The following is a 12,941-nucleotide window of genomic DNA, read 5'->3' on the forward strand; positions in this document are numbered from 1 at the left end:
TGTAGACAGTTTTATTTCACTCGTTTGTTTTATTGAAATCTTGTCAAAATCCATATTTTGTATGATGTATGATTTTGGCACCTAGAATAAATGAATAACTAAATGAAATCTCTTCTTCCTGACTCCAGGGTTTGCCATCTTTTCCCTAGGCTTTTAACTCTGTATCAGTCAGGATTCAACTAGAGAAATAGAAACAATAGGAATATATGTGCATATGTGTGTATAATTATAGGATTAACTATACATATACATATATATTAAAGTATTAATTACAGGGAATTGACTTATAGGGGCTGGATAAATAGTCCTGTTTGTGTCTGGTGCTGGCCTGAAGTTTCCAGAGTAGGCAGGCAGGAAGAGATCACCCCTCAGGCTGGAACCCCAACAGCATTCACTGAAACCTCATGAGGATGGTCTGAAATATGCATTTGTCCTTGCCGCCTCTGATTTGGTGATGCAGGTAACCTGCAGAAGCTGAGGCCCTTCCGCACAGAGCCAAACACACTCACCTGACCCAGCTATTGCTTCATGTCAGTGAGGTTAGTCAGTAGACCAGCAAAGTGCATATGCTACAAAATGGTTATTGCCTCTGTTCTATCCTGCAAAATCTCCCTTATTGGTTTTGAAAGCCTTTTTATCCAATCTGGGCATAGTGTTCTACAATTTTGTTAATCTTCACAAGCAACAGAATAGGCCTCTTGCCCTTTAATCACACTTACTTTGTCAAATTCTAATCTTGGGTAAGCCTCAGAAAGCTTAGCTCTGCTGGAGAAAGCAATATAACAGTGTCAACAGATGCTCCTGAATATTTATGCTATCCAAACTCCACTGGCTCTTCCTTGCTCACTTCCCAATCTTTTATTATTCCATAGCGATGACATTGTGCATTTTCCAAGCTTTCTCTCACTTCTCAAACTCTCAAGTTCAACTTCAACCTTCTCTCAGATCAAACCTTATCTTTTCCACCTCAAAGAATATAGGAAATAAAATCATGTGAAATCTCTGAATTTCTTTTTCTTCTATGTGGCTTCATAGGAAAAGTATCCTGAATCCTTTCCTAGGTGGGTTACTTTTCTAGAACTGGTCATGGGACCTTGCCACATCAATGATCTTTTCTTCTTTTTGAATTTTTAATTTTTCCTCTCCACTAAACTTTCAAACATGTTCACATCATCCATATTCTTAAAAATGTCTGTATCTTGAGTCCTGTTCCTACTGCCTTTTTCAAACTAGCTTCTACCACAACCACTCTGGGAAGTCCTAAAAACAAATAAACTCTTAATTAGCAAATCTAGCAGCCTCTTCTCTGCTGTCATCTTCCCTGGCCTTTCTGCAACATGTGGCCAAGTTTACTTCCTGACACTGTCATTTTTGAGTTATTCCTCAATCTCCTTTGCTATGTCCTTTTTTACCCAGCTCCTAAATGTAGACTTCTCTCAAGATTCTTTCCTTGGTCCGTTTACTCTATGCTGATCCTTCCGTAGCCCCTTAAGAATTCAGGGAACTCCTTTATGAGAAACTAGAATAGCCCTGTCTAACAGAGATATAATGTAAGCCACATATGCAATTTTAATTTTCCTAGTAGCCACCTCGCAAAAAGTAAAACAAATAATTTTAATATACTTTAATTCAGTATATCTATAATATTACCATTTTAACATGTACTCAGTTAAAATTATCAATGAAATCTTTTTATCAACTTTATTGGAGTAACATTGGTTAATAACATAATCTTCAGGTATAAGATTATAATTCATCATCTGCATACCTTACTGCATGCTCCCCACTTGAAGTCTGATTTCCTTCCATTACCACATATTTGGCCCCTTTTACCCACTTTGCCCTCCCCTCACTCTCTTTCCCCTTAATGAAATATTTTACATTTTTTTTTTGGTACTATGTCTTCAATATCCAGTGTGTACTTTATATTTAACAGCACAAATCATTGAAATAGTCTTATTCAAGCACTTAATCATCTCAGGCTAGTAACCACTGTCTTGGACATCACAACTCTGGAATCTGTGAATCCATTCTGAATTCTGAATTCCAGAGCTAGAATTCCAACTCTTACTAGAATCTCACATTCAACCTCTTACTTGTATAATCTATCACTCATATTGGTGGCAATTATTTATATAAACACAAGGCAAATATTGTTCTTTATTGCCCACATATCTTTATGGCTCTCCACTACCTAATGAAAGATGGCATTATGAGCATAAATTTGGAATCACAGAAAATTAAGTTTCAATTCCAGCTTCACTGCTAACTTGCATGTGATTTGGGACAAGTAACAATTTGCATGAGATTCTGTTTTCTCCTCTAAAGCAGGGAGCAATAATACTTAACTTTTGAGTTTGTTATAAGGAAGATGTTGTTATTCCTCACTCAGTAATCATATCATAAATGATAACTAGCCATTAACATGACATTTAAGGTTCTCCATGGTGTGATTCTATCATACTTGTCTAGTCTTATGTTTTACTCTGAGTTCTAGCCACATACCTGTAGTCTCATGCATCTATGCCTTCATTCCTTTATTCTTCAAAAATAAGCCTTCTGTGAGTGAAGCCCCATGATTAAAACTTTCCTTAAGGAGTTTATTTATTCATTCATTTGTTCATTCAAGAAAAGTTGATTAAGCATAAACTTTGTGCTAACTACTTTCTAGATGTTGGAAATATATACTGAATAAAACAAACAACATTTGTTCTTGAGGATTGACCTTTTTTGGGGGGAAGACATAAAAATGAGTAGATATAATCAATTAGAAAATTATATAATATAGAAGTCTATATAAGTGCTGTGGGGAAAAAAATAGAACAGAGTAAATGAGATCAGGAGTGGAGAGAAGGAGGCTGTTAACCCACTGTAAGTCTCTGGATGCAACAGTTTCTCTTACGCATCCCCGGATAGTGCATAACTAGTACTTTGAACATAATAAGCACTAAATAAAGAGCAACTGAATTCAGTGGGAATGTGTGGAGAAATGATATCTGATTTCACTCTAAACAATTTAGACATGGGCTTTATGAACACTTTTTATTTTAAATTAGAGCTCCCTTGGTATTCTCTAGCAGAGTTTTTGGAGCTGGCATTCTAAAGAGTACTTCTGTCTCCCCAAAATTTTAGTTCTTCAGATGAGTGCAGTGAAATAAGTATAGGAATGGGATATGGATCCTGTGCTAATTGGAATTGAACACTCATGTAACTATGAATAGTTACAGCTCCATGTTATATTATATTAAGTGTTATGCAAAAAAGGGGGGCTGGTAGTCCAAAAATTGTGGAGTTTTTGGGGTAAGCAAAGTCAAGCAGCCTTAAGTTTGTGAGTGCATCTTAGACTTTACAGGAAGACTACTGCATATTATATGCAGTGTTTCTCAAACTTTGTTAACTGTGGAACTTCCGATATATGGAGGAATTAGAGTTCAGGTAAAAGCACATTTGGAAATGATGTTCTAGAGAACAAATGGTAATGTAAAAAAAAAAGAGCTTAGATGTAAATTGGAAAGTCATATAATTTATCATTGCAAACAGACATTTTTGAGAATGAAATGGCACTGTTTATAATCAAGCCAGAAAAACAGGCATCAACTAAAATTGTTCCCAGTAAATCGGAACATATGGTCACTCTATCTATAAGACACTCTAGCTATAGTTCATTGTGTGTTCGTATCTTTCTCAATATACGTTATCTTAGTTTCTCCAACACCCTTGGGAGACAGGTCCAAGGAAAAACCCTGCATAAAAGGAAGTAATAACTATGCTCTCCTTTTGGATGAAGATCTTTCAAAGTCTTTAGTAATACAGTATACTACAAGAGAGAAAATTAAAAATGAAAACTTGGAGGGAATATATACTTAATCTTTTTAAGCAAAATAAAGAACTTTATCATTCTCGAAGCTACTAACTTAGACTTTTCAACATAAGAAATTGTTTTGGTTACCTTTCCAGAAATGTTATGAGAGAGGTAATTTTAGATATATTGATGAATTTGTGACTATGTTTCATACGGGGATCACTATCAATACCTATGAAGTAAGATTTCTCAAAAATTTTTATAGATTTGGAAATTTTATAATGAAAAGTAAATAATAAGAGTGTTAAGTCTGTGAAACTCAAGAAAAAAACTATGCTTTTTCACAAATACATGAGCAGTCACTTGTATATTTAAATTTTATGCATCTGATTATAAATATCTATACCAAACTAAATAATAGATAAAACTCCAGTGTTGTGCAAAAAGTTATATTTCTGTTTTTCATATAAACAAACAAAAATAATTAATAACTTGCCATTCTCAAAGTGGAGCTCAGTATTCCTTAAACTAATTATAGCCTTCTTTCAGCAAACAAGTTTTAAACACAACGTCTAAATTAGGGATAATTGGGCATTAACAAACAAACATAAAAAAGGAGAACCTTATTTAAAAACATAAGCTAAAAGGGGTAATATTTTTATAGAGTTTTGAATAACTGTTTTGTGAGTCTTGGAAAAGTACTAATTTCATTAAAGAACATTTTGTCCTCACATCTCCTTATGAGTTTAATAAACAGAGAAAGCTCCCAATGAAAAGACATGAGGTGTTTATGTATTCACCAGAGTATAATTATTTTAAGGAAACAGTAACATTAGTAATATTAAAAGAAATTCATTATTAAAGTGAAAACTTCTTTGAGTTGGGTTGCAGATAATCACATTGTAGTTTTTCTGAAGTAACATGAGCATCATAATTTGCATTTTCTGTTTCTTTGACCTGATAGTCTGATTTTCTCCAAATGAAGCAACTGGCCTTAACATGTATAGACAGAGGATATGGTTACCTTGGCAACAGGCACCATGGACCACATGTGACCTCTCTCCAGAGAAAGTCTATGCTTCCTTTTTAAAACATTAAACAAAACAAACAAACAAAAAATCTGCTGTCTCCTACTTAAAACAAAATAAAATTCCTGCTTTTCAACACTAATAGAAAAAATATTCACAACCAATTTTAGCTTTTTTTATTTGGCAAATTGTTTTACTGTGGATTTTGAAATGGATCATTGCAAGCAGACTTTTTGTGTGTGTTAATTTCATTACTACGACTAATCCAATTGATTAGGTAACTTCGAAGTATGAAACCTCTTTCTAGCATTCACAGTCTGAAGATCCAGCAGAGGGAGCCCATACATTATTGTTGTTTTTTTTTAAAAAACGTCAGTCTAAAATGATGATATAATTTTATTTTAAATACTCTACTGAAAGAATTTTTATATTTTTGGATCCTAGAGATATTCAACAAAGTATAAAAGCTTTAATAATATGTTGTTATTGTTTATATCTAATGAAGTGCCAGTATTTCTTAACTTATGTTTGTGTAAGTAAACAGTTTTTAGATCTATTTGTACAACCAATTCAAGAATTCCCAATGGGGCTGATCTAACTTTTATTTCAGATTTCCCAAAGATTTTAGCCATATCCACTTTTCCACCACCCCATCCCTCCCACCCCACCCCCCACTAAAAAAAAAGAAAAGAAAAAGAAAACCTTTGGCTAAAGACAACCAGGTCACACCCATGAAAAATGTCATGGAACAATTTTTTAACTGAGGACAAAATAATGAGGAATCCCTAGCTGGTTCCATAAAAAGAACACAAGTGGTTCACAGGGCATTCTTTTCATGTCAAGGAAGATGTCTTTGAAAATGACATGCCTTCCATAGGAAGCTGTGGGATTCCAGGGCCTGCCTTGCTCCCAGAAGGCACACAGAGATCCTGAGTGTTGTTCATCAACCAGGGAACAATCATTTACTCAATCATTCCTTCAGAAATATTCATTGATTTTTCATCTCTATTTCAGTCATTGTTTCAAGTGTGGAGAACATGAGTATAATAAAAATGCTACCATTTATTGAGTTCTTGTGATGCAATATAGATACTCTGCTACATTCTCTCTTCTAAGTCTTATTATAAATCAATTTACAGATGAAAACCTGCATCTCAGAGAACTGCAATAAATTGCCTATTGTCCCAAAGGTATTATGTGACAGATCTTGAATTTGAATGCAAGTCTGTAAGATCCTCAAGTACACACAGGTAATAACTATGAAATACTGCCTCCCTAGACTCCAGGAGCCGCAGTCCGATTTCACTCTTGCTTCTACTGAATCTAGAATCTCTTGACCTTAGTGCAAAGACTTCTCGAAAGGAAAAGAAAACATGGATAATATTTGAATGTTTACCATGAACTAGTCACCATGCTAGTTACCTTAAATGTCTTATTTAATCTCATAGCAGCCCTAGAAGGTACATATTATTCTCACTCTACAGATGAAGAAGTTGAGGTCCAGGAGATTATATAATTTACCCAAGATGATACAATGAATCCAGGATTTGAATCTAGATCTTTCTGTTTTAAAATATTTATTGTCATCCCGCCTCTACTTATACAATTATTTTTTACAAGCAGTTCCTCGAAAAAAACAAAACAAAACAGTTTTTCAAGTAGTTATTTGGATTAGCTCACAGTAAGAAGTGTTTTTTAAGGATCCTTTCTAACCCTCAATTCAAATATTCATTCACAGTTAAGTTTCTTGAAGTGTATATATGCTTGTATTAACTTCTACATTAAATCATGGTTTGTTTTTCAGTTGTCAGACAATCCAAACATTTAACTATTAATTGAAACAAAGAGTGATAGAGTTTAAAAAAACTGGAATGAGTCTTAGTACTCATTTAGTCTGATTCTTATTTTACTAGTGGGAACACTGAGATCCAGAGAAATTGTGACTTGGTGGGTTTCTTACCATTAGTCAATAACAACATAGTTTCATCCAAAGTTAAGAAAAGAAAAGTGATTCGCATCTCAAAATTTAATAAAATAAAATGTTTCAAAATTCTTTTGAGATCATACTAATGAGTCAAAGACAAAAATTTCAGAGCTATTGTGTAGGTAGCACAACAAGTGGCAGCATATTCTGAGTATTAAAATATCAAGTTCAGAAAACAGTGTGATTGTGATTGATTTACTACACTAAACCATTAATTTTGGCTATGTATGTTATGTTGTACATTTTAATTAATACAATTCTCTACATACAGTTTTTGTGGGTGTGTGTGGCTCCTTTCTGCCATTTGAAGATGGACTGTTTCTGTAGATTCCTTTCAAAACACACACACACACACACACACACACACACTCGTGTGCATGCGCGCGTACGCATGCTCCCACAGTTTTTAAAGTAGTCCTTTACACTTTTGTCATCTACTTTAAGAGTCACAGCAGCAAGGTTAGTAAGTGAGGAGAGACCAGTGGCTAAAGCCTGATGAGATCCTGACCTCTGATATCTTGAGCAGTAATGAAAAAGTTAAGTTTGTATTGGGGTGAAGGCATCTCAATGGGAAGATAGGTTAGTTTTTAGCAATCCTGTTTTCATAAAGGCCTCTAATCCTATCAGTCTCTTCAGATGTTGATGATATGATCTCAGCAATGATAGGACTCACATAAAAAAAGTCTGAGTGAGCCTTAACTATGCAATTGGTTGAATATATACCTCATAAACTTTCAGAATTGGCCTGTGGCTGAGAAAAATTAGCCAACCACAAAGTAATCATTGTATACTAGAAGCCATTCAAAAGAAATTGGCAGTGATGACATGCAGTTTTAGAGGAGCTTACAAGCCATTGGAAGAAACAGGGGCAATGGAAAAATACCCAAGAATACAAATATTTAAAACACAAAACAAAATTTAAAAACAATGTTGTAACCATTTTTCATCCTGCTTTTAGTTTTTCTGTTTGTTTGTTTCCCATAGCTTAGTTCCTGATAATTGTACTTTCTATAATTGTTAGCTCAATGAGTAAAACCTGGAAGCCAATACTTGTTGAGTGCTTTCTTTGTGTCAGACAGTATATATAATGAGAACTTCTAACTACATTATCACATTTATAATAATTCTATTCTATGAGGCACAGTTGTGGAAACAGACTTTTGTTACATACCCAAGGTCACCCAGTGAGTAAGGGCAGTAGAATTTGAAGCAGGATCTATGTTGGAATGTCTCCATCAGGAGCTAAATTATTGGTGTACTCTCTTGTTCTAGACACAAACTTTATTTTATTAAACGGGAATGATTATACCATGGTCATATTGTTGCTACAAGTTTTACTGGCTTATGTAAGATATTTTGTTTGGTTTGCTATATATAAATGCCTCCTTAAGGAAGTTAAGGACCTTCGACATAAACATAATTTCAAGTCACTGATTGACTCAGCTCCAAAATTCCTGTGAAAATATCACTTCTTATGGGGAAAAGATACATTTAGGACGTAAGAATTGGTGCAAAACATTTCAGTTCTTGCCACAAAGCCCAGAACTTCTGTGCATAAATGGACTTTGGGTCATGTTATGTTACAGCAGCCTCTCACCTTGGCACATGGTTGTCACCTTACTGACATTCAAATTACAGGACAGCTAGAAAAATGACTGTTTTCCATTGAACAGTACTTTAAATAAAACTTAAACCCAAAGTGGGATTTGGAGTTCACCTCTGAGCTCATGGAAATGTGAATAAGGTCTAAGACCAGGTCAAAGTGGTCAAATAGCTCGGAATTCAGTCTGATATTTTTTTCCTTGTTAATTAAAAAGAGGATTATTTTCTCTTGCCAGTGAGTGGCCTTTGGGTTGGGAATATTGTATAACCCAAGAAACCATCTTAATAAATTAGCCAGGAAATACACTGTTCAAGCAGTCTTGTGTTGTGGCCTGTGGGGAGACTATATGGCTAAGTGAGCCAGGGGGTGGGGTAAGGCAGGAAATTTACATGATAAACAGTGGGGAATTATATTCTTTGTACGTTCAGGATCCACTATAATTTATTGCACTGATCAAATTCCTGTAAAGTAACTTCTAGTATATTAGCTCTAAAGAGAACATTTATCACTGTTTCAGAATAGCTTACTTACCTAGAAAAGTCATTTTGGATAAATTAGTATTTCTTCCTGACTGTCCTTCCATGCTGCCATTACATTAGTTTTTTGTTGTTGTTGTTTTATTTTTGTTTGTTTGTTTTTTTATCTTGAATTCCATTTTCTCAAAGAATATTTTTGAAACAAAAGAGGTGCCTCACCGGCCACTCCTCCACAGGTGACCTCTTTAATTTGGTATAAATAAGGACAAATGTCTTGCTTAGTCCAGTCCATTCCTTTGGGAATAGTTTGAATTAAATGTGATTTTTAAGAGACAGTCTGGAAATGGAATCTAGAAACAACTAGATTGAGCCACCTCTTTAATCACAGAATCTCCGGTTGAAAGGTACCTCAAAGGTCACACAGTGCAACCACATTAACTACAGTTTAACATTAACTATAATCAGTTAATATTCATTGAACACTTGCCAACACCATATGCTCCCAAGTTGTTAGATTAAAAAATAAACATTTTAATTTGATTTCCTAAGGCTTTGTCACTTTAAAAGTCCCTGAAATGGTTCATGCTCGGTGCTTTTTAAGATGCAGTGTGATAGTTTGATGGTAGAATGGTATTGTGTGACCACTGATGGGCTGTTTTGCCCAGTAACTAAGCACAGGGGCTTCTTAGGAGACAGGCTGTCTGTATTCAAATGTAGCTCTGCTGTTTGCTAGCACTGCAATCTCGGGTGCTGTACCAATGTCTCTTTAAGTCTCAGTATCCTAATATATTAAAAGGAATAGCAATGCACCAACCTCACAAGCTTGTTATAAAGATCAAATGAGGTAATATACATACACAACTTAGCATGGTACCTTGTACATTGTATGTGCTCAATACATGCAGCTGTTATTTATAACATTGCTATTATAATCCCACTATGGCTTTTGTAACAGCATAGGTGCTCAGCATATATTTATCAAGTGAGCGAATACATGAGCGAATGAAGGGGATATCCTCTTTAATATGGATCAGTGAATATTCAGCTAAACATTTATTATAAATTACACCTATAGGCACAACCTGTATTCATAAATAAGTTGATAAAGATGTCAGACGTGGTCAATGATCAGTGGTCACCCTTGAAAACCTAGATCTGGAATACAAAGGGAGTTGTTTAGGGGAAAATGTGGCATGAGGTAATTTTATACAGAAGAAAAGCTGTCATCTTTTATGTACAGCTAAACGTCGGAGGCTTGACTCAGACCTGCTTCATGGCCCAAACAGGTTTGGTAAGTTTGAGGCAAATAAAATGAAGAACAGCTGTTGTTTAAATAAGATCTAGCAAAGACAAGGATTCAATGTCCTTACATTGATTTTTAGGCAGTGTTTATATTTCAAGATCCAAAGTGGTGTTGCCAACTTCTATAGTAGAAAGTCGCCATGGTGAGTATTTTCAGCAGTTTTTTTTTCTTCCTCATTCTTGGTAAAGAGAGAAAAAAAAAAAGAATATCTGATAGAAATGATTAAAACATGCAAGTGAAAGTAAGAAGGAAAATTTCATTACAAACCACTAACATTAATAAATGGAATGACATTAATTAAAGAAATAAGATGCATACTATAAACTGTTTTTCCAAAAAAAGAAAAGGTTTTAGAATATGTTCTTGAAATATTGAGTGATTTTATACATTCTTAAAAACTTTACTGTATTATCATCTATTGTCTTCATGATAGGCTGATGTATTTCAGTTCAACCGGTATTTCTTGAGCACTTGCTGTGTATTAATGATGCGGTTCTCGAGGAGATTGCACCAGTGGGGAAATTAAGCTAGCTTTAGTTAAAAGATGGGAAGTGCTATGATGAGTAGGAAGACATTATGAGAGAAACCAAAGGTAGATCACAAAGGTCAATGAAAGTTAATAGAGGAGACAAAACTTGCAAAGTATTTTGAAAGATGAGTAGGAATTAATCAGAGGGTGGAAGTGGGCAGTAGGTAAATAGGGCATTTCGGGTAAAGGAAGCAACGTGCCAAAGACGTGGGAAAGAACATGCTGCTCATGAAGAACTGCAGGTCATACAAGATTCCCAAAACGTTAACTGTGAGGTGGAGAGGAAATGAAATAAGAAAGGGTCAAGCCATTTACTTCATTTCCTTAGCAAGACCAAATCACAATGCTAGCATTTTCAAAGTGTGTTCCACTGCTTATTAATAGTTGTTAGTGGAAAAAGAGAGCTGAGTCAAAAGCCTGTGGAGAATGCTGAGCTAGATATCGTTATATATTTCTTTACTTCAAGTCTGTTTAGGATCTTTATTATGTAAATGGCCTTTGTGATTTTACTAGAAGGGCACATAGTATGCAGCATTTTCTAAACATTTTTGAACACAGATCATCTTGTAGGATTTGTTTCATGGAACACACTTGTGGGAATCATTGCTATTGACAGCAAGGAGATTGTAAGTAATTTTAAAAATGGGAGTGTAGTTCATTCTAGCAGAAAACTAAAGAAGGAATGTGAAGAGGAAAAATTAGATCAAGGCAGATTAAATATGATATTGTTATAGTTATAGAATGGCCTAGAGAGAGATGGGCAGACCCTAACTTCATCAGTAGACAACAATGATGAAAGAAAATGATTGATCGAGAAGCATTTAGAAATCTATGGGAAACACAGATCGGATGATTTCATTCTCCTACTTAATTAGGAGGTTAAAATCAGCAAGAGTGAGCAAGGAGAGGATAAGTGAATCTATAATGACTTGGGAAAGTGAGTGACAAGTGGTGCTTTTTGTTGAAATCAGAAATACTGGAGGAACAATTTGGAACTAAGAGAATTGAGAAGGAGACTTTTAGACATATAAATTTTAACATGTCAAAGGAATATACAAGTTGAATATGTAAGTGATATGGATGTGGGAGACATGATTATACAGTGGTAGTTCAGTTCCTGTGAGTAGATAAGGTCCAGGGAGGAACATGGACCATTTCACCAAAAAGCAATTTGCAAAAAGCCATTCCTTTCGAGGAATTGCTTTCAGTAAATTAGCCATTTAGAAAATTGCCTTTTGGCTAAATTATACACTGGCGAATTGTTTATAGGCAAATTGATCTAGAGCTACCAGGAACACTGTACAACATGAGACGAATTCAGGACAAAGACGAACCTGAATTAAGAGAAAGCAGAAAAAAGGGAAGCTCATAAAAGAGAAATGAAGGGCTAGAGAATGCCACCATATTTTCACCAGGATGATAACTTATATTGTCAGACACATATTTATTTATATAAAAATGACTGTCCGTCATGTTTCAGCTGGGAAGCTGTAATGTGCTTAAATGGTCTAAGGTCAGGATTAACTGAACTTTTTTATTTCTATCCACAGTCTACTGTTACCCATGTCATCCATTGCAATACGTATTTTTAATACTGCTCTAACTAAACGCAGACCTTACTCCCTATAATAGTGATGGCCGTACATAGCTGGACCCATTACGCACATAGAACTAATAGCAGCCAACATGTTTAAAGATGGAAATAACTTTTTTATTTTTGAAATCTCTTGCTTAAATAATAAATGACTATGATTCTTGGATTCTAATTTTGGACTCTTTAATAAATTTATGGGTTTCTTTAGAAATGAGCAGTTTATCTTCAGAGTCAACTCTCTCTTATGTAGCTTCTGCTGGGCCAAGACCCGTGCCCAGGATCTTGGGTCATCACTGAAGAATGAGTGTGTGGTCTCGTGTGGGGGTGGTGGTGGAGGGGCTGTGTGGCTTATAGAACAAGCAGAAGATAGGGTTCCTAGCCCTAGGGATTGTTTATTTAATTATTTTTATTTTAATTTTTTAAGGTTATTTTATTGTGATAAGAACATTTAATATGAGACTTAACCTTAGCAACAAATTTTTAAGTGTACAATACAGTATTGTTTGTTATAGGGACAATGTTGTACAGCAAATCTTATCCACCTTGCATAATTAAGACTTTATTCCTGTTATTTAGAAACGTACCATTTCTCTCTCCCCCCAGCCTCTGGCAACCACCTAGT

Source organism: Pteropus alecto, unplaced genomic scaffold, assembly GCF_000325575.1.
Source record: "Pteropus alecto unplaced genomic scaffold, ASM32557v1 scaffold164, whole genome shotgun sequence".
NCBI classification, from domain to species: domain Eukaryota; kingdom Metazoa; phylum Chordata; class Mammalia; order Chiroptera; family Pteropodidae; genus Pteropus; species Pteropus alecto.